This window comes from Protopterus annectens, chromosome 8.part0, assembly GCF_019279795.1.
Source record: "Protopterus annectens isolate FY-2018-M chromosome 8.part0, PAN1.0, whole genome shotgun sequence".
NCBI classification, from domain to species: Eukaryota; Metazoa; Chordata; order Ceratodontiformes; family Protopteridae; genus Protopterus; species Protopterus annectens.
The window spans coordinates 216660920-216683305 of record NC_056741.1 but is presented as its reverse complement, the minus strand read 5'-3'; the positions used below and the strand labels follow the sequence as shown (position 1 = coordinate 216683305).

Genomic DNA, 22386 nt, shown 5'->3' with positions numbered 1-22386 from the left:
ATAATCTGTATCTCCTATTAGATGTCCTTGTGGAAAGTCACCCCTAGTAATCCTCGTGTACAGCTCACAGCTGTGCCATATGCATGACTTGTGTAAAGCACCTAGGTTACCTGCACAGACATTTCAGATGATCTCTTGGGAATTACAGACAATGTCAGAGTTTATAGAGTGGTATCTTTCCCTGTTAATGTACCTCATTCCTTGTTCAACAGGTGGGGCTTTTTATTTTATTTATTTTTATTTTATTTTACATTTTTTAACCGGGAAAGTCCAACTGGACACAGGTCCATTTTCAGCAGAGGCCCGGGGAGAAAAGCTCCAAGCAAACAATACAATTCCATAGAGACAAAACAGCAGCATATAAGGAAACATAATAATATACATATAAGATACATATAAGGAATACAATTGAGTGCAGATGGCTCCAAACACAAATGGAGTTACAAAAACAGTACCAAATAAGAGAACAGTGAATATATTTGAACATAGTTAGCAGAGATTAAGAATTTCTAATTTTTTCTGCAGTAAGCCAATATTCATATAAGTTGTTGCTGTGTCTTTCGGTTTTTCCTGGTTAGGGGTCTCCACAGCGGAACTCCGGTCCGCTAATGATTGGTAGTTGATTTTTATGTGCCGAGTTACCAGCCCTGGTGCACAACCTTCAACAAAGGTACACCCATTCATGCATGCCTCCACACAGAAGACGCTCTAGCTGAGAATCGAACCGGACAGCGTCTTACTGTGAGGCAACAACGCTACCGCAGCACCAACACCACGGTCAATATTCATATAAGTATAAAGAAATATAACAAATATTTTTTTTTGACTTGGGTAGCAATCATTTGATACTAAGCAGATTTTGTTCTATGTGTCTGCAGTCTATGCCCCCAAGACTTCAAGGAAGTGTACTATTGCTAAAATTCTTGCATGGCTTTTGCATTCTCCTCTGGTGTGTGTGGAAAAACAGATATACTCCCTTGTATGTTTTAGCATTGCATTTAGAAACTGATGTAATGGTCTACAAGCTGAGGCCTGTGACATGCTTAATATATCCCCTATGAGTCTCTGGAAAGTATCTGTAGCTAGTACACATAAAGCTACACATACCTTTGTTTCCACTGGGATGGACTCTCCATGATTTTCTTGGGGCCTCATGTGAGGGTGACAGAGTTTGTATATTTCCTATAGTGTTTCTCCTGTCACCCAGTATCACTCTAAAATTTCTCCTTCATGCCATACATGGCAAGTCAAATGGGTTCTAAACAACCTTTTTCTTGGCCAAGGTCTGGCAACAGCAGTGCCTTGAATTAAAATCTGTTGAACATACAGGTCAATGACTGCAAGCAGTGACCCCTAACACATTTTTCCCAAGTATAATCTTAGCTGTAATCCATAGAGTTTTGGATTTCAGGTCAAATGGCTGCGCAGGTTGCCTTATAGATTCCTGACAGATCAACCAAGTTGGAATGGATAATGAGCATGCAATTTGGTCACTTACATTCCATTAGCATATTCTACCATTTACCCTTGTTTTGAAGGTTTAATGATTATGAAATACAGCACCATTGTGTGGGCAGCATGTTGCACCATGTACATTATCGCTGCATTTAATGTACCATTATGAATCCTGACAGTTATCTGTTTGCATTTTTCATTTTTCTTTTCTGGGACCTTAGTCTTATAGCTTGATTTGCAGCTGCGGGAAGATTGTGGTTCAACATTATACTGCACTTCTGTCTTTACAAGAATAATTAATTGTAAAAGCTATATGTTTATATTTTAAACCCTACTGGGTCTTGTAGTTTCATTGCAGAAAGGTGAACTACTGCCAGATTTAAGCTTTGGTAATTTATGATTGCATTTTTTTCCATAAACAGTGTTATGGTAATTTTCAGCATAGTGCAGTGCCTTTAACTGTAGTAGAATTACAGTAGTGAGAATATTGCTTTTTTCTGCTCCAGGATTTGTGCTTTAGTGCTTTTAATGTTGATATTCAAGTTTTGCTCCTACAGTTCTATATTCTGCTTATAATGTACCTGCTTAAAGTTGCATTGCAGTGCCTTTGTTCCCCAATTCTTTGAATCTGCCCCGTGCTCAGAGACATTAATCTAATGTTTCTGAAATTCTAACCTACCTATAGTAATTGACCTGAAGCACAGATAAGTTGCATTCCAATGTCTTTCTCTTCTGCTGTTCTTTGTTTTGACCCCTCCCCACACACACATTGAGACATTAAGCTAAAGCTACTGAAAGAGCTCAAATATTGGCTTTATTTGATATCAGTCTCAAGCTAGTCTGCTTCTTCCTTGAATTTTTCCCAACTCTTCTATCCTTTTCTTGCTGTGTTATTATAAAGCTGTGTCACTGGCCTCTGCCCCTTATGTTAATCTGATTTCCAAAGTCCATCCCTCCCCTCTTTCATTGTTATATTCTGTTGTATAAGCTATTTAAGTACTTTTCCCACCCATTGTTTTCCATAGATCCATAATACTAAGTGCCCACCCAGCAAAGCAGTATTGCTCTTCGGTAATCTCCTTTACTACATATTGTCTCCTACTCATTTTCCCTAAACTCAGCAAAGCATCCTATCCTGTGTGCCAGAAGTGTTTTATTTCTATCCAGTGCCATCCATTCAAATCTAAGCACTTTTGATTGTTAAATCACACTTGTTTTAGTTATTTTGAGTGATCCCAATGTCTTCCTGCTATTATTTGTGCACTTCACTGTATTTTTGCAAAAAATGTTCTTATTTTCACTGTTACTGCTGTAAGACTGTCATGAAATCACCTTCAGCAAGGGATTTTCAGCCATTGTTTGAAATGATTTGTGGCAGCATTGCACTTGGAGGTCACTTCTACTGTGGTTTTATATAGGACAACTGGGTTTATTTTTCTTGTGGCTGCTGGTTTTTGCCTGGTCTGTTTGAGATGGAAAACACATAAAAGGGCTCATAGTACAGTCCAGGATCATTGGTTAGTTTTCTGTTTTTTCTGTGTTGCTACAAATTCAGCACTTACGTGGAGCTACTCATCACGCAGCAGCAGTAATCAGTGCCTGTACAGCAGCAAACACCTAGAAAGCACATTTTCCTTATAAAATGCTCCATAAAAACTGGACCCTATAAAGCTGTAAATATAGAGTAAGTACCTGTGTATTGACAAGCTTAGAGCAGTTGTTGGGAGTAGAGTGGCAATACTTATAGATGTAGTATCTGCTGAACCTACCAGAAGTTAGACTAGAACTAGCCTGAGAAACAAACTACCCTGGTGACATCTCTAATTAAGCAGGACATACAAAAAAAGGAAAAACATGGCAAAACTTAGGACAGATTATCTCCATAAAGATAAAAAAATCACCCTGGTCTGGAACCTATATCCCTGATGGACAGTGGCAGTCAGTAAATCACCCCTATATTAATCAAACTTGTGGGTCACATTGGGGTTGCATGGCTAGGCTTATAAGGGCCCTGGTGGTCATTATCCTAGAATACACCTATGAAGCTATGAATAATTTGTGCATACATAAAAATCAGTCATAATTATTTCAACCAGCAATACATTTAGTACTAGAGTATTTGACATACATACAGTAAATTAAGTAGCTTTACTGCTATGCACAACAGTAGGAGCGATAATAGCAACAGCTTTATAAGTAAATAAACAAACTGTTAACAAACTGTTGTTTTATCTAGAAATAAAAGTGAATATTTAACAATCGCTTAAGATTCCTTCTTGCCTCTACAGTTCTCTAACTCTCTCTCTCTCTTTTTTTTTTTTTTTTAGTTTTTTTTTTTTCTTTCCCTCTTTTGTTTATTTATGCTATGGTCCAGAGATCCCCAGGTCAGCTCGGCCATGTGCCTCTCAAATGAAGGACCACACACCACCTTCGCCTGCCCTCCTGACTTCACAGAGTTTGGGCAGTAGGTCTGGTCCTGTGGGACCCCTGGTACATGGCAGCCCTGTAAACAACCATCAGCAAGAGCTTCAAGACTTGGTAGATACAACAGTTGAGTGGGCTATGAAGAGAAGCCTTCAAACATTTCATGCCTTTATTTGTGGGTTCAAGAATCCAGTCATCTCTGGCCACTGAGACACCAGAAGCCTCCACCCTCACAACATCAGGGTCTCTCATGGTCTATCAGAGAGGAGGGCCTGGGAATAATCTGACTTCAGACCTCCTCCCCCTCCCCATTTTGTATCTGTTTGCCATCTGTATGTCTTTTGTCCCCCACTGATATTAGCCCACCATTATTTTTCTGTCTTGTCTGTCTTTTTATGTTTTTGTGATTTCCTTAACTCTTTCCTAAGTCACTGTCTTCCACCATCTTCCCTTATTCTTTTCCCATCTTCCCTCTTATATATAAAAAATTAAAAAACAATGTGGGGTCTATCTCCTGCATAAACATATCACCCCTCCTCTCCCACCTCTTTCAGCATAATCCACTTAATATTTTTTTATCTTTCCTTTGTCTTTTCTCTCCCTCTGTTCCAACTTTGCTATCCCTCCCTTTTCCAAATTTTTAAGATAACTCGAGATGTCCATGAAAGGGTATTCTTACATTTCATAAATAAATCTAATATTTATTTTAGTTTATTGCTGAGAAGCTGAGCTGAGTGCCACACTTCTCTAATTTTCTCAAAAAGTATGAGAAGGCAAACGCCCACTAAATAGGTTTACAAATTCATAGGTGAGTATTAGGATACCAGCCCAAATTCATAGGAAAGTATTAGGATACCTGTCCTTGCAAGCCATTATATACTTAAACCATTTCCCTTTTGGTGTTTGAACTAACCTCTGCTGTTTGATGTTTGATTGAACTTACCCATCCCATGGTCAATAATTATATATTACCCCTAGTGAGGAAAGCTGGGCTACATTAGGTTGCCGAACCTACACTCGTTATTTTGATAATAAACCAACTTTTGCACTATTTGTTGTGTTCATAGAAAATCATTAAGTGACACATAACATTAATAGTGAGAGAAATGAGCTTGTCTAAAAGAAGGGTGTGCCACACTGGGCCTGCACGACTCTATCCATCAACCTTTGAAATGTGGCTATAGCACCAAGGAAACCAAATGAAAGGATAATATAGTTGAAAATACAGTCCACAGTAGAGAAAGCAGTTTTCTTCATTTACTCTTTGGTTAAGGAAATACAGCAGTATGCTGTAGTCAGATTTATGGTGGTTTGGAATCTGGCTTTAACCAGTCATTCCTCCACTTCATTTACCCTAGGCAAGACTAGCTTTTGAACTTGGAGTTACTATTTAGTTAATGGAAGTCATTACAAAATCTGGAAGTTCTGTCTGGTTCTGACACTAGCACAATGTCGCTATGCCACTTACTAGTTGACTATTGTATCATTCCAAATTTTTAAATACATTTCATTTTAACACTCTGCTGATCTATTTGCCCATTCATTCCTCCGAGGTGTGAGATATTTCCAGCCCATTATTTGCCTGTGAGTTGAAAACCAATCATGGAGCAATTATCCTGGGAGCCACTCAGCATTTTATTTATGTAGCCTAATCCTAGTGGTAATGTGAACTTCTATGTCACCACAGACCATGTATGCCCCTGATATGGAGGTATGCCTGCACCATGACATGCCTCTACAAGGGCTACTACACTGGCTTTAGTGGACATGCCATGTCCCTCTTCCCTTGGGCCTGTTGTCATGGGAGTCACCTATGCTACTTCCTTTGAATTTCTGTTCATCACAGGGCATGAGTAACCACAACACGTCCTCCCAGGTATGCTTGGGACACCTCTCATGCAATGCTACTTTGCTTTTCCAGCTTCATCCCTTTCTCAATTTTAGCATTTCCTTGATATGCTCTTCTTGATATGCTGCTTCTGGCCTTCTGTTATTCTAGAATGCTTTAGATTTACAATTTTCCCCTGAATTAGTTTCTATGTGGTGTAACACGGTGGAGGTTTAGTATGACAATTTAGAGAAGTTGTTTTTATTTTAAAAGGAATTCCTAAAATACCACTTGTGGAATCGACAGCAGTCACTGTTTCTGCTGTATTAGTAACCTCTGGTACTCAGTTTACCTGCTTTTTTCCCCACAGCTCCAAAACATTGATATGATAGATCTGTTGAAGACACCTTTTTCCTGTCAGCTTCACCTTAGTGTTTAGTTTATTCATTCATTATTAGATGACTTCATGTGGTGCGTGTCATAGGTTCATAGGCTCACAGATATGTACTAGACAGTCAGTCTGCAGACCATTACAAGCCAAAGCAAAACATATCGTTCAAAACTTATGGCCAGCTTCAAGGAGTACAAGACAAGTTAGACTAGGGGAGAAAATAAAGCTGCACATGCAGTTATCTTGGTTTACCTTGAAGGTGGCAAAGGTGCTACTATATCTGATATGTAGTGGAAGTCTGTTCCAGAGGTGAGGGGTATGTTGAAATATGAATCTATCATGCCAACATATTTTATTTATCTGTTGATTAAGGTTTAGCATCTTAAACCAGATATCTGAGGTAAGATTCATTCTGTGTAAGAACAAGAGGGTAAAAAGTTTTGGATGTTTCATGGCTTGAAAGGCTAGACACAGATCTCCATGGATAGCCTAAAAGAAACTGAGTAAACAGAGAGGGCTGCCCATCTGGCCTAAAAACTAAATGTTTTTATGCCACTGATAATTTTAGTTATGAATTGCTCAAGTCTCTCTCTCGCTGACTGATATTTTTAGATAAATTCATGCCAGAAAGTACATTATGTGGGTCAGATGATATACAAGTAAAGGGGAAATTAAGGCATCTTTGGATCTAGTGGAGATGCATTTAGGTTCATAGGTTGGTACTAGGCTATCAGTTCTAGGACCTATACACGCCTAGCCATAACAATTCCCTGGCTATTTCTTCCCACAGTGTTTACTTCCCTGAACCCCCTGTCTAGCACGGCAAATGACGTTCTCCCCAGGGCGAATTTCCTATCTCCCATCCAATCATCAAGGTTCCTTTTGAAGAGGGCCAAAGAGGAACTCTGCTTGACATGGATATGCAGTCTATTCCAGAGTCTGGGGGGTCTCTGGGTCAGGAACCTATCCCTCCCAGCATGTTTTGTTCATTGTGATGACAAGGTTTAGATCCCTGGAGCATGTGGCTCTAAGGGATTGTGATTTCTTTAAGTGTAGCTTGTCCAACAGCTCTGGGTTTGTCATGGCCTTGTATGTTAAGCAGAGATCGCCTCTGAGTAGACGATATGCGACAAAGTATAGCTGGAATTTTTTTAGATGGTCAGCATAGGACATCTGCTTTAGGCCTGTGATTCTTTTAGTGAGGCATTTCTGTGGCCTTTCCAGTTGTTTCAGATGTCTTGAGAGGTACATACCAAATGGGGCGTTGTATACTATAATGGGTCTAATGGGGGATGAGTACAGTGGGACAATGACCTCATTTTTTCTGGATAAAACGTCCTTAGTGATGAGGTGTGCCACATAGAAGGATTTCCTGACTGTTGTGGCAATGTGGTTATCGAAGGTGAGACCACTGTCTACCTGTGTCCCTAAGTCTCTTATCACACTTTTGGTGTTTAGTATACTGCAACCTATGTGGTAATTCACAGGTAAATGTTTTTTCCCCAAAGGGGTTAACTATACATTTCTTGGCATTGAGATTGAGCCCCATGGCTCTGGCACCAAGCATCTGTTTCTGTAAGGCCCTTTTGTAGAATATCCACATCATTTGGGGATTCAATAATGGCTCCCAGTTTGTAGTCATCTGCAAACTTTGTTAGCCAGAGTCCCTTAGTGTTGGCCTGTACTTCAGAGAAATAGATGCCAAACAAGAGCGGTCCCAGGACTGAACCCTGAGGTACTCCACTTGTCTGGAGTTGGATTTGGATTTGGCTACTTTTACAGTGTGGGTTCTGCCAGTAAGCCAGTTGGCAACCCATCGAGTGAAGTAGGGATTAATGCCCAGCTTAGTAGGTTTATCTATGATTCCAGAGTGGGGGATGGTGTCGAAGGCCACTGATTCAAAGAAGTCAGTCAGGTTCTGGAGACAAGATCGGCCCTTCATGAACCTAAACTGGGTGGGATCCAGTGTTTGAAGGTTGCCAATGTCTTTGTTTATAAGTTCCATGATAATATGTTCCATCTCCTTGCAGATCACGCTCATCAGTCTGATGGGGCGGTAGTTCCTGGGATCCAAGGTGGATTCCCCCTTGTGGAGTGGGAGAAATGTAGCTGTGTGCCACTCACTGGGCACAAAGCCTGAGATGAGGCTATGATGAAACATGACACTTAGGTGAGGTGCCAGTTTATTTTGTAGTTCATGTAGTACACAGATGGGTCAGACATTAGATGTATCAGATAGAATGCTTTCTAAACCACTGTGGAGACATGATGGTCAAACAATAAGAAATTATCAACAACAGTGCCGAGATCCCTTACAATAATGTCAGATTGGAAGGCTGTGTCACTGTGGCATGTGGAAATGTTTTCTTTGCCAAAATAAACTATGCTACATGTTTTCAAATTTAATTTGAGACCATTGTCTTTACCCCAGTTGTTATCATAGTCTACCCTATGTTAGACCAATTGTGAATCAGCGGAAGAGTGGATAATGACTCTAAGTTTACAGTCATCTGAAACGTAGATAACCACTGGCAAGAAATTCTGGCCTGACGGTCTGAGAAAGATATGCCAAATAGCAGTGGGACCAACACTGAGCCCTGGGGTAGGTACATCACTGGTAAGTTTTTTTTTTTTTTTTTTACTTTCTGAAGTGGCACCTGCAACTCTTTCCACTTGGGTTCTGTCATACAACCATAATAATAAGGGGAAACACAAATCTAAGATAAACTTACATATAGAGACAGGCAGAGTGCTGATTAGTTGGATGGTCAAGACAAAAATGCTTAATAATCTCTGATTCTCTCTGTTTTTAAAATCACATTCCTGGTTCCCATTACATCATTCTTCACACTTCCCTGGGTTCCCAGTCTAACAGAAACTACATGTACATTCTTAACATCTCCTTGTGTTACCTTGCTACTGGTCAGGAAGCATAGCAATGAAAATACATTTGCATGTTTAAATCTAGCAATTTAACTCTTGATTAAAACAAAAGAAAGAATGTCTTCACCTAGACCGGCCAGAGCTGACTTTAGATCAAAGGGTCACGCATGTTTTATGTGAACAGCAGAGAGCACTGTTTCATTTTTTTTAGTTCCACATTTAACAGCAGTTCTTTTCCATTAACGACCCAAGCCTGTGCCTGACATTAATATTTACAAATGACAGAATTCTCTATAAAATACAATCTGGCTAGGCTGGCAGTCTTCACAAGCCCGCAAAGATAAAACTGACAAACTGTCTACTCCTCCCTCCTCTATGGAAGCCTCATCTTCATTAATCTCCACAGAGCACTTACAAATAAACTACAGTCATGCTACCATAAAATAGCAAAGTTTGCCACTAAAATGTCAAATCACGCACACCACTGCTTAGCCATTAAAGAAATGAAATGGAATGAATTCCCCCAATACCTAAATTACACCCAAATAACTCTCGCACACAAACTAATCTATAAATTAGAAAGCTACCCTTCACTTTAGCCTATTCTACAAACCTACACTCCAACCCAGAATCCTTGGTCCACTAATAAGCAGCTCTTATGTATATCCAAACCCAATAAACTAGCTGGAAATAGCCTTTATTCCTATACCATAGTGAAATTATGGGATATCCTCCCTTCCTGTGTCACTCAACTGGACTCTATAAAATCCTTTAAATCTGATCTAAGATGCCATTACCTCAATAATCATATCTGTCGCTGTAACCATATGACTTGATCCACCTTAAACTAAGTTAATATACAGCTTTTTCCTTCCTTTCCTTGTCAGTTTAAAGTCTCTAATTTTACTATAGATCTGCTTATTCCAAGGTCAACCTCTTGAGTTGCCTAATTTAGCTGTAAAAAAATTATCCACTGTGAAATTCTATTGGACATTATCTATGTGATTTTTGTCAATTTATTGCATATTATTATCTAAGCATCATAACCTTGTCTCTATTATTTTGAATATTATTTCTGTATTAAATTTCTGTATTTGTATTTTGTATTTGTAGCTTTTCTTCCCAAGCCTCCATTGAAAATGGATTTCTGACCCAGTGGACTTTGCCAGAGATCAAATGGCAATAATAAATATAAATAAATATATACAGATAAAATATCTATCTTTGTATATATATATATATATATATATATATATATATATATATATATATATATATATATATATATATATATGTATGGGTCTATATTATATATTAGAAGTTTCATAATTTCGAACCTCATATGTTCGACAACATATGAGCAAAGTTTGAAACATCGAAAATATAATAAAAAAAAAAAAAAAAACTTTCCTCAATGCTCTGAGCAGGGCGGCAAGCCCCCTTGCACTCCTCACTCCCCCTACTTAAATATACCAACTCCAAGATCGCACTTCAGTGCAGAAAAGGGAAATTTTACCATTCTGTGCTGTACGGAGCCATTGCTTTTCACCTTTGAACTTTTTAAAGTTCGATCATATGGTGTCGACCGTATGACATTCAAACTTTAAAACGTTCAAATAATTAATAGGGACGATATATACACACACACACACACACACACACACATATATATATATATATATATATATATATATATATATATATATATATATATATATATATATCTATATGTATGGGTCTACTGTATTTGGTCGACTTTCATTTGGTCGAAAATGATTTCTGGCAGCCCACTTCACTGAAAGCCCATTTGACTGAAAGCACATTTGGTCGAATTTCATTTAGTCAAAAATGAAATATAGCCCCTGCCCCACTGCAGTGCAACCCTGGAGTGAGAATATAAAGTAAGCGGTGGTGTGGTTGGCACAGCCCCCCACATTGGGGGTGTGGGGGAATAGCCCCCCACATAATTCTAGTGTATTCACTGTAATATGAAGGTGTATCCATTAAAAATACATTGATAGATATTTGTCCGATAAAAACTATTTGCAAAATGTGAGGGGCTATGCCCCCCCACACCCCTCAATGTAGGGTGCTGTGCTCCCATACCCCCCTTACTTAATATTCTCACTCCAGGGTCACACTGCAGTGGGGCAGGGGATATATTACATTTTCAACTAAATGACATTAGACCAAATGTGCTTTCAGACAAATGGGCTTTCAGTGAAGTGGGCTGCCTGAAATAATTTTCGACCAAATGAAATTCAACCAAATAGATGGGATCCATATATATATATATATATATATATATATATATATATATATATATATATATATATATATATATATAAATCTATACAGACACAGATGTATATTTCAATTGGTATGCTCAGCAGTATTACCTGAATAATTAGATTATGTGCTGAACACAACAGTTTTACTTTACTTTAAAAAAATTATAACCTTTAAATATCATCATGGATATTTATTTATACTCAGGTGGCTACCTTACACTTGAATATGAGAGGAAAAGCCAGCTTTACCCTGATATAAAAAGTGAGGGTTACATGCAGAAGTAAACTTAGCTGTGCATGGTATTTTTTTAAACATAAAATGCATTGACATCGAAGGGCATGTTGCCAGTTGTTATAATCCACTTGGTACAGCAGCAGAGTTTAGACTTTTTTACTTTATTACAAGTGTCTTAACATGGATATTTTTAGAGGAGCATTGTTAAATATAGAGGTCAGGATGCTTTATTTACTTTACATATTTGAAGACTGTTGAAAGCCACTCAAAGCTGAGGATCTAAGATGAGTAACTAAGGAAGATAAGGTAAGCAACCAGATTAAAGAAATCAGTAGGTAAATGAGGCTCTGGATGTCAGCCCAAATGTCTAAAGCTTATTGCGTCATACTGTTACTGATTATTTTATTTTTAAAAGTGGTTATACAAAGCAATATGCTGATAGATTGGGTGTAGATGGCAATAGATGAGATGGATGCCAAAGGTGGAGGTAAAACAGTATTTACAGCAATGTGGGATGTGTACTAGTAGATGGAGACCAGCACTGATCCCGATTTTAGACTTTTGTCTCCCTTAGGTTTGTGTCTGATTCTTGTGCTGAGTTTGGGAGGTATTATTTTTACCACAATCAGATGAGACACACACAGCAAAAATGGCTATCTTTTGGTAATTGGTGGGGATTTAAAAGTTGGCTGCCTGTGTTTGAAAGTAACTTACCCACTTGTTTGGTCAGTTTAAGCAGTCTTGCCTTGCAGGACTAGTGTGCAATTGTTTACATTGAACTGAAAGCTTGTGGCTGTTTTTATGAAATAGCGTTCAAATTAAATAGCTCTCAGTTGTCTCTGATTTTGCAGAATGCTCTGATTTTGACTTATTTTTGATCTGTTCCTCATAAATTTGGCTTTGCTTGCAAATCATTGATGACTATGGTCACTAAATGCTGACAACTATTTAAGATTTAGACTATGTATCCTTTAAAATTCCATGTTGATGCACAATTGTTATTCTTGCAAGTTTATAAGTGTATTGAAGCAATATTTATTATTTGTCCCCGACTTCTGTCTTTTCCCGTCAAGTTTTTGTTTCAGTCCTGATTTTTCTGTTAAGAGATCGAGATGTATTTTTATCACAGTCAAATATGGTGTACACAGCAAAGTGGCTATAAATGATGAATGGCTTGGGTTGAGGGCTATCTGTGGATGAAAGGTAGCAAACACTCTTGCTGTTTGCTCAATTTAAACAATCTGGCTTTGTAAGACTAGTGTGTATTTGTGCAAAACAATTTAGAATATATGAGTTACTTTGCTTGTGTGAAACAAACTTTCTTTATTGTGTTTATAAATATTTTATCACAATCAGACATCCGAATTGTACACTCAAGAATAGGGCTACAATTACTGAGGTTGAGGGTTAGGCTTTCTGTGGATGAGAATGTTTGATCATTGCTGTCATGCTCGTTATAGAATAATTAGTCTGACTGTGCAGTACCAGTGTGCATTTGTGTGAAATAAGATGGAATATTCGTGGGTAAAGTTTTGGTGAAACAGCTACAATTTATAATTATCAACTGTCCATGATGTTATAAAATGCCCCTGATTTTACCTTATATTTTTGATCTGGCCCTCGAACATTTATGGCTTTTTGCTAAATCATTGAAGGTTGAAGACAAATAATGACAGATATTTGAGTTTCAGTCCTCACATCCTTCAAACATGCATGTTAATGCAAAAATTGATATCTAGCAACTTTCTAAGTATACAAGAGCATTAGGTAAAATTTGTCTTTGATTTTGGGCCTTTGTCCATCGTTATGTTTTTACTTTTACTCTGATCTCTGTGCTAGGAGGTATTTTTTTTATCATATTCAGATGATATGTACACAGTAAAGTGGCTATAACTGTTGGGTGGGTATAAGGATGAAAGTACTGCAATCTCAATACTTCATGATCACCTGGGTATTTGATTGCTTGTGCCGCTTTTCCTGGCTTTTTGAAGAACTATGTATTCTGTCATTTTCATAAAATATGTATCTATATGGGAATGTGAGAACTGGTTAACTGCTGCTTCACCAATTGACAGCAACATAAGGGATATTTAGCTGAAAGCCACATTCAGGAAATGGTAACTGTTGCTCTGTCCTTACTGTTGTGTGACCTTGGAGTTGGTATTTAGAAGTTAGGGGTGTGTGGGGAGATCTTGATTCACATGGGGGGTACAGGAGTCTTGCCTCGCTGCAGAAAAGCTTTTGCTGCATTCAGTGAATATTTCTCATGATGTTGTCTATCAGGGAAATATCACTTGATAAATTATCATGAATCCATACAGATATATATAGTTGTAATTCATGTGCTCAAATTTTTTCTTCTTTGAATTAAGACTGGCAAAAATTATAAAATATGAAAAGATTACAAATTACAAGTCTTTTCGTTTATGAGATCCCAGTATAGTAGGGATTTGGAATTTGCATTTTCCCACTGTAGTACAGTCTTAGTGTTGGCATATTTAAGTAGCAGGAGGTGTGAGGTTATAGGGTATCTATCCCCCTACAAAATTTGTTTTAAACTTATTTACTTATTTGATTTTTTTTTCAATGTATTTAGTTTTTAATTGTATTTTCAAGTACTTTCATGTTTTGACCACGTTATACAGTGACATATCATATACATAAATTATATATATATATATATATATATATATATATATATATATATATATACACACACACACACACACACACACACACACACACACACACACACACACACACACACACACACACACACACATATATGTATATCTATATCTTCATCTGTATCTATATATGTAGATAGATATAGGTATATAGGTATACATATATCTCTCTTTCCATACATATATATATATATATATATATATATATATATATATATATATATATATATATATATATATATATATAATATAAGATATTAGATTAATAGATTTAAATGCCATAATCGCTAATGTCAACAACAAAATGTTGGCAATGCAAATGTCGAAATGTTGCTATCCATGTGTCAAGCATTAACCACAGCACATGCAAAACTAAAAGAAAAAAGCTGTTTTCTGCATTGGCCTTGAGTCAATCAGACAAAGACGCAGTGCGGTGAAAAAGAAATAACATGGGAAAGGTCAACTTTTGATCCAGAGAGAACTGCTGCATAAGTGATATGCAAATACATCTACACAGACAGCTTAGTGGACAGCATGAGTATTACAAAGAATGAATAATAGAACAACAGACGTTCCAAGGAATGTGGCAATGTGGGCAAAGCTACAATTTCCAAATCAAGTTTTTTAATCCTAACAAAAATAATTTGTTCATTGTTCCACAGTTACCCTCATGATCTATTTATGTATATTTGTGAGTGTGTGTGTGTGTGTGTGTGTGTGTGTGTGTGTGTGTGTGTGTGTGTATGTGTGCATGATTGTGCCTGTGCACACGTGCGTGTGTATATGTGTGTGTGTGTGTGTGTGTGCGCGTGTATGCTTGCGTGTGTGTGTGTGTGTGTGTGTGTGTGTGTGTGTGTGTGTGTGTGTGTGTGTGTGAGTGTGTGTGTGTGTATGCAGGTCTATATTAAAACATCGAATGTTCTAAATAACGAACGCTGACATGAGCGAAAATGCAGGACCTCAAAGTTTTTTTTAATCACAGTACAGTGAAGATGGGAATATTTGCCCTTTCCTCACTGTAGTGTGAACTTGGAGTTGGAATATATATTTAGCGGCGGGTGTGGGGGACACAGCCCATCACAATAACATTTTCGAGGTCCTGCAATTTCGCTCATCTGAGCGTTTGCTATTTAGAACATTTGATGTTCTAATATAGATCTGTATATGCATATATTGTAGATGTCTATCTTTTTGTATGGATTACCTTTTTATTAGATACATTCTTTTAAATAAGATTTTACATAGTCTGTTCAGATTTTTTTTTCTTTTTTTACATGGGGTACCAGATGGATAGTTTTCCAGCATATAATTCTGGACAATTTTTTTGCCTTTTTTCTGCTTAAATAGTTTTGTGATATTGTTTGAATAGTGATGTTGCAGTTATAGTTAATAGTTGGCAGTATATTTTTTCAGGTCTGATTTGCTAATAACACATATTTTCCAACTGGCTAGTTGTAGTTCAGCTTTTATTTTACTTTTTTCTAGTTTACTTTTTAATTTTCTAATACTGAGTTGTTTCAAGTTCTTCAATTTATATAGAGGAACTTGTCTGGGGGAGTAGTATTATTTCTTTCATAAGCGTAGTGTACAGTTTCAAAATAGTCTCTGTGGCAAGGGCCGAGTATGCGTTAAGGTATATTGCCACCTATTAGTCAAAAACAAACAAAACAAGGACACACTTTACTGTCTACTCCTAAAATAATCCAAGTCTTTAAACATTTAAATGGTAGCAGATACCCTTCAAAAGACAAACATTACTCAAATAAATGAACACAAAGTAAATACAATAAACCCTTTACCTAATAAATGAACAGTAGCCACAACTATTTAAAGTGGAACAACTTCCTTATTTACATAGATGAAATCAGTTAAACATTTCCTATGTAAAGAAATATGTAGACAGTGTACAACTTCCCCAAAATAAACATAACAGATATATAATGACTTGAAAACACTAGTTATTAACTATGACTTTCAAAATCAGTAAACAATTTTAAGAGTCCTTCCAGGCAATTGATCAAAAGTTGAGCTCAGTCCAAAGATTAAATTCTAGCAAGCATATCCAGTAAATAAATTGCAGAACTTCTGTCACTTAATCTGTCTCTAATTAAATACATATTAAACATAATACCTTGTAGTCTTTGCTTTGTTTCATATTTTGAAAGATGTTTTGTTGTTGCCACATGCAAATATCTAAGTGTTGCGTTGTTGCCTGACAGCAAGAGGTTCTCCCGTTCGATTCTCAGCTAGTGTGCGGGGAGTGCCTTCTGTGTGGAGTCTGCATGTCCTCCACGCGGTCGAGTGGCCACCGAAAGACATGTGTGAATGGGGGTGCCTTAGCTGAAGGTTGGGCATCGGGCTGGAAACTCGGCACCATAAAAATCTACTGCCAATCTTTAGCGGACTGGGGTTCCACTGTGGCAACCCCTTATCGGGAAAAGCCGAAAAGACAAACAACAACAGGCAAATATCTAACTAGAACTCTGCATTTGTTTTGTTGCTTCTGTTCACCTGTGCTTGTAAGAAAGATATTTCTTACCTATTTTGCCTTGTTAGGGAGAGGCATCTTTTTAAAGATCCTACTACATTTGTTATTCTCCCCAAAATAAAGATATACTACTTTATTGCCTTGTTAGGGGATAACATCCACTTAAAGGTCCTTCTGCAGTTTTTACCCTGGTCACCCATACTGTTCTTCTCAAAACAAAGTGTCTAGCTATTGTTAAACATTGTATGACATAATACTGGATTGTTAACGGGCGATGACTTTTTAAAGGGCCTCCTGCATTTTTATCCGGTACTTTTCCGTTATCGGGCAACAGCTGTAATCACCATTTGGAATGTTAGGCCGCAATCACAAAGATCACACTGCTGCCACAGATTTGTATACAATACACACACAATTAAAAGTCATCTTTCCTGTTCAGTAATAGAACCAGCATGGCATATGTGAAAGCATCACTGGGATATGAATGATAAGTTTGTAGCTTTGTTTGCACAAAACACAGCAGCTTCAGTTGTTTTTTTTTTTTTTTTTTTTCTGACGAATTGGGCTAAATAGCTTGGACTTGAACTGTTTTGTCTGTATAGTAAACGGTGCACATTTGAATGGTTAATGTAGACATTATGTGACAATGCAGAGGTAGAATTGATAACTTTAAAATTGTCTGCTTTAATAACAGCAGAAGTTATCCAACAAGCAGCAGGTGGTGTTTTTGTCAGATTTTACATGCAGTGCACGCCTTGAAGTTTTCTTTGGGATCTCTTCAGTACAAAAGGTGAATGGGAGGGGCCGACCTTGCATAGCCTTGTATCTGACTTTCTGTTGGTGCAGATGTGAAATCTTGACCCATCTGGCGTTTTTTGTCATTTATTTTTAGAATTGTTGAACAGAAACAGAAGAGCTTTGGACTAGGCGGGGAGGGTTTTTTTTTTCGCTGAAACTGTTGCCATTCAGTGATTTTTGGTAATACCTGGCTGTGGTGTTCTACAGCTAACTGGGAAATTAATAAACACCCTGAACTGAAAACAAATGTGTTAAATGGGCATTTTTTTATTTTGTAATTTTATTTTTTTGAGATTTAAGAGAAAGATCCGAGTTACATTCTGATGAAATCCATTGTACCTACATTTGAAAAATTGACTGACTAATCGTAATTTCCGTTCTTTCTAATAAAAAAAAATTAAAAGCTTTTACCAGGGTTAAACAAGTAAAATCAGAACGAGCAGAGATGAACTGTAGTTACTTCTTTATGTATATTTTGCCTGTTGCCCCGTTAATGGAAAAGTACCTTTTATCCTTGCTAACCTACAGAGTTTTTCCATATAGCAGGGTACCTGGTGATCAGCTGGACTACTTTGTTTTTAAATAATTATTTAGGTAATTAGTGTAGCTAGAAGAAAATATCGGTCATTTTCAGTGTTCTGTGGCCCTTTTAACATCTTTTCCATTCTACTGCATTAGTTTCTTTCTTGTGTTGCCTCTTCTTGTATATAATGCTACATTATGATCTTGTTTTTTCCTGTTTGGCTGCTTTCTGAACCATTAGCATCTTGCCTCTCTAGAGAGCAGTGCTATATATATCATCTGTATTATATGCCATTCTGCTTGCTGTACTTTTAACATTACAGTCCCTCCCCTGATTTTTTGCCCAAATGTTTGAATGTTTTTAAACAGCTGCCTGTCACACTAGTCTACACCAAGGATGGCACAGAGGTGCAGCGGTAGCATTGCAGCCTCACTGAAGGAGATTCTCCAGTTCAATTCTGGGTTGGGATGCTTTCTGTGTGGACTCTACATGTCCACCCTGCATTCGTGTGAGTTTCCTCCACTCGCTCCAGCTTCCTCCCACATTGACATGTGTCTGGACCATTTCTCCCAGGGCCTCTACTGAAAACTGGCTTTGTTCCAAGTTGGGCTTTCCCGATTAACAAATGTTAAATAAATAATTAATAACTAACCATGAACATTAATTAGCTTTTTGTTTGACTATATTATTAGAAGTGAAAAAACATGCTTGCCATGTTGAAGTTAAATGGCAGCTAATACACCTATATTGTAAATGTTTGCCCTGTGCTTTGACTTAGTTGTGATACTTTCAGTTCGTATTTTCAAGTTGCTTGTCATCTAATGTGATATTTTAAGCATATACTGCAGTTGTGTCCTTGAAAGTATGCTTAGTTTCTTAACAGAAGCCTGATTCTGGCTTTATATTTAAAAGAAACTGCTCTCTGTGCTCGCAACCTCACAGAACTTATTAGCTACCGTAAATAACATAGTTGTGGTGCATAGGTTCATAGGTAGGTACTAGGCTATCGGCCCAAGGGCCTACGCAAGCCTAACCAACAAGGTTCCCTGGCTTACACCACCCAAGCAAGTTATTTTCCTGTGCCACTGACGAGCAGACACACAGAAGTGATCCCCGGGGTGTATTTCCTATTTCCCATCCACTCATCAAGATTTTTCTTGAAGAGTGCTAATGAAGAACTTTGCTTGACATAGATGAGTAGCCTGTTCCAGAGTATGGGAAGTCTCTGGGATAGGAGTCTATCCCTCCAGCATGTCCTGTTTATTGTGGTGACAAGGTTTAGGTCCCTAGAGCGTGTAGCTCTGAGGGATTGGGATTTCTTTAGGTGTAGCATGTCCAACAGCTCTGGGTTTGACATAGCTTTATATGTTAGGCAGAGATCACGAATGAGTAGGCGATATGCTATGGAGTAAAGCTGGAGTTTTTTGAGGCGGTCGGTGTAGGGCATTTGTTTGAGTCCAGTAATCCTCGTTGTGAGGTACTTCTGTGGCCTTTCCAGCTGCTGCAGATGTCTTGTGAGGTACACTCCAAAAGGGGCGTAGTACTCTATAATGGGTCTAATGAGTGATGAGTAGAGGGTAACGATGACCTCTTTTTTCCTGGATGAGAACCCTTTTATGATGAGGTGTGCCACGTAGAAGGACTTCCTGACTACTGTGGCGATGTGACTATCAAAGGATAGACTACTGTCCACCAGGGTCCCAAGGTCTCTTATCATGCATTTGGTGTTAAGTAGATTGCTGCCTATGTGGTAGTTCATGGGTACAGAGTTTTTACCAAAGGGGATGACACTGCACTTTTTGGCATTGAGCTTGAGGCCATGGCTCTGACACCAGGCATCTGTCTCAGAGAGGCCCTTCTGTAGGATGTTCACATCATTTAGGGACTTAACTATGGCTCCTAGTTTGCAGTCATCTGTGAACTTCATTACCCAGAGGCCTTCTGTGTTAGCCTGTACTTCAGAGAAGTAGATACCAAACAGGAGCAGTCCCAGGACAGAACCCTGGGGTACTCCACTTGTCACTGGTTTGAGGTCAGATTTGGAGTCTGCAACTGTTACAGTGTGGGTTCTGTCAGTGAGCCAGTTGGCAACCCATTATGTGACATAGGGATTTATGTTTGAGTTTAGCTATAATTCCAGAATGGGGGATGGTGTTGAAAGCCTTGGCGAGGTCAAGATAGGCTGTATGAACCACTTTACCCTCATCTACGGCTTTGATGACTGCCTCAAAGAAGTCGATCAGGTTCAGGAGGCATGATCTGCCTTTCACAAACCCGAACTGGGTGGGATCCAGAGTTTGGAGGTTACCAAAGTCTTTGTTTATGAGTTCCATGATGATACATTCCATGGCTTTGCAGACCAGGCTCGTCATGCTAATAGGTCTATAGTTCCCGGGATCAGTGGTGGCTCTCCCTTTGTGGAGTGGGATAACTGTTGCTGTGCACCATTCAGTGGCACAAAGCCTGATGCAAGGCTATTATTGAACATGGTGCTTAAGTGGGGAGCCTTTTCATTCTGAATTTCATGTAAAACGCAGCCTGGGATGTTGTCCGGTCCCATGGATGCTGTGTTTTTTGCTTTAGAGAGTGCAGCTTTCACCTGCGTAGTTGTGATTACAGGGACTCTGCATTCTTCCTGTATAGATATGGGCCCTTTAGGGGGTGGGGAGGGGTAAAGTTAGCACTGAACCTATCTGCTAGCTACTGTTTATTGTAGTTTACAGCTGGAACAAAAGTATTTATAAACCCTGCTGAAGTTCTCAGTTATAACTGCTGCCCTATTAACATACAATATAAATGAAAGAACTCACTTGCCATGTTTGAAGTAGAAATGGCAGCTAAAATACCTATAGTGTAAAGGTTTTCCCTGTGTTTTGCCTGGTAGATGATACTTTAAATTTGTGCTTTCATGTTGTTTGAGCTCTAATATGATATTTGAAGAATATACTGTAGTTATGTCCTGAAATTATGCCTAGTTTCTTAACTAAAGCATGTTTCTGGCTTTAGGTTTAAAGGCAACTGCTCTCTGTGCTCGTAGCTTCACGGAGCTTATTAGCTACCGTAAATAACATAATTGAGGTGCATAGCTACTGCTCTGCACTTCTTAAATGCCGTTTTTGACGGGCTGTGTTATACATGTGAAATAGTTCTCGCTGATTTAATCTGTGTTATTATAAACAAGAAAAGTAGAAGCAGTTTTAACTATTAACTGAGTGCTGAATGAACTAAAGTTTGCCTGTGTCTTACTAGTAGTCGCTATCCTTGACTTTTGATAAACTTGATTATTTTTCTTCCTTGGTCTGTACCTGTAATGCTGAATTGCCTATGACCTAACTATTTAATTAACCTGCTCTACTCTAATTTCCAGGTAGCTCCCCTGATATAAACTCTCAAAACAGTGCTCTCTGCCCAAGAAGGACGCTACCCTGCTGAATACAATTCTCTGAAGTCAGCCCACTACAAAGTGCAAACATGGAAACTTATTACTGTTGAACATTTTAAACTGTAAGCTGCTAACTGGGGTCTAAAGCACCTATAAGTTTGTTCCCATTACAAAATGGCTAACTCCCAAGTCTAACTAAAGTGTAGTGTACCCCTGCCCCCTACACCTATTGTAGTCCTAACCTTAAAATAACCCTAGATTTGCATAGCACATTTACTACACATTGTATTACAAAACAGTACACCTATTCACTAAAAATTATATTAAAAATAGCAAATCTATAGCTAGCAAAATTAAGTGCTGAAAACTGATGTAATTTAAGAGCTAAAATACTTACCTTACAGCTCTAGTAAGCTATAGGAAACCTTGTGAAGTGTAATAGCCCCCCTCCCTGCCCCAATCCCCACTTTACAGCTCTAGTAAGCCCTAGGAAACCTTGTGAACTGTAATAGCCCTGCTCCGTTTGCCCTCGCTTTGCTTGGACTCACTACGCTCCCCTCCCTGCCTCCAGTTCCCACCTGCCTCCACTACCTCTACATTTAAAGTAGAATATCCACTCCCCCACTTACTAGATCCTGTCACCTTTCATCTGGGTCACTTCATCCCACCCCAATTTCTCTATCTATATTTTACTAGCACCTATCAGCTTTTATCTGGCATTCTCCCACCTCCTTCCAGCGCAGTTACCTCCACCCTTTCTTTTGGTGTTGTATCACCAAGACAAACAATTCTTTAACACATTAGCTGTATCTCTAACAATGATATACGCCCCTCTAATACTACTCCTGTTGGGCCCATACCTCCTTACCTTGTATGAAAACTAGACTCTCACGGGAATTCAAGTCCCAAAGGGCCATACTATCACACCAGCTTTAAAACATCCCACCTTCAGCCATACTTATAATAATGGGTCCTGCTTAACATCTTGTTCACTCTATCAA

The 22386-nt window shown here is 38.4% G+C and overlaps 1 protein-coding gene across 3 annotated transcripts in view; it reads left to right on the top strand.

Annotated features, from left to right (window-relative positions):
• LOC122808704 (complement C1s subcomponent-like) overlaps positions 1–22386 on the top strand; it is a 731464-nt gene that overhangs the window by 325098 nt on the left and 383980 nt on the right. The window lies entirely within an intron of this gene.